This window comes from Elephantulus edwardii, unplaced genomic scaffold (genome assembly GCF_000299155.1).
Source record: "Elephantulus edwardii isolate Elephantulus edwardi_28Jun2011 unplaced genomic scaffold, EleEdw1.0 scaffold00044, whole genome shotgun sequence".
Taxonomy (NCBI): domain Eukaryota; kingdom Metazoa; phylum Chordata; class Mammalia; order Macroscelidea; family Macroscelididae; genus Elephantulus; species Elephantulus edwardii.
This window is the reverse complement of record NW_006399794.1, coordinates 9,838,706-9,839,794: the sequence shown is the minus strand read 5'-3', so window position 1 is coordinate 9,839,794 and position 1,089 is coordinate 9,838,706.

The following is a 1,089-nucleotide window of genomic DNA, read 5'->3' as shown; positions in this document are numbered from 1 at the left end:
GGTACACGCACACAAAAATAATAAAATAAAATAAAAATTTTAAAAAAAAGAAACTATGATGGCAAAGTGGCTTATAAAGCTTTTTGTTACCAACCAAAAAGTCCGAAGGTACAATTATATGAGAACTTAACATCAGAGGCACTTGATATGGATAAATTGAACAGTTGACTCCATTTTAAAGTCTTAATATGATTGTAAACTCTATGCTAAACTTTAAAATTTCCCCTTCTTAATAACAGCTTCTATAATCTTGATATTAACCTAGCTTTGGTGACTGCTTAATCATAATGGAGTTAAAGGTTTACTGTTTAAAATTACTTTCCTAGCCATTGAGTTTGTTTGTGCCATGTGGATTAGAGGGAATATGTGTTAGCCTATCCACACGCAGACTGGCTAGTCTTGCCACTAAACTGAGCAGGCATATTTGGAGTGGGCACATAGTGCACACCTTTCAGGCCAGATGTTCTTACACTGCTAGACCTGCAGCAGAAGCAGCTGCAGCAACAGCAAAGAACCAGAGACCTGACATGAAATGGAGCCACCCTTAGGACTGCTGACCCATGGAACCAGAGCTAAGAACCTTTTGCCCAAGTTTTTTGGAGGATTATGGGACAGAAACATCACTGACAGGATGAAAGGCTTTGTAACACTTGCCAAAAGCTGTGAGGCTGAGGTGTTTGTGAGTGCTTTTCAGAAGCTGTCCTGGCTGAGTGATTGTATCTGCTTCCTTTTGACTTCCCTATGGCTCTGGGTAGCCTTTGAGCTATCACAACAGATTTCAGACCCAGTAAAGTCATAAGATTGGTGTAGAGACGAGTAGAAAGAGGTGCTGGAGCATGTCAGACCTCCTGGGAGTTGGCTTTATGACGTGGGTACTATTGACAGAGACAGTTTCCCATTGTGGATTTAGTAGAGGTCATCTATGGTTGTTTCAACACTGCTCTTGCCCTTTTTTACAACCATATACCATAAAAGAGACATTGTCTCTAAGATTTGCGGGGTGAAGGATATCTTAATCTTGTCTCAAAAGGTTTTTCCACTAGGGTCATGAAGATACAGGATTTGATAACTTATACTTGTAGTGTGGGG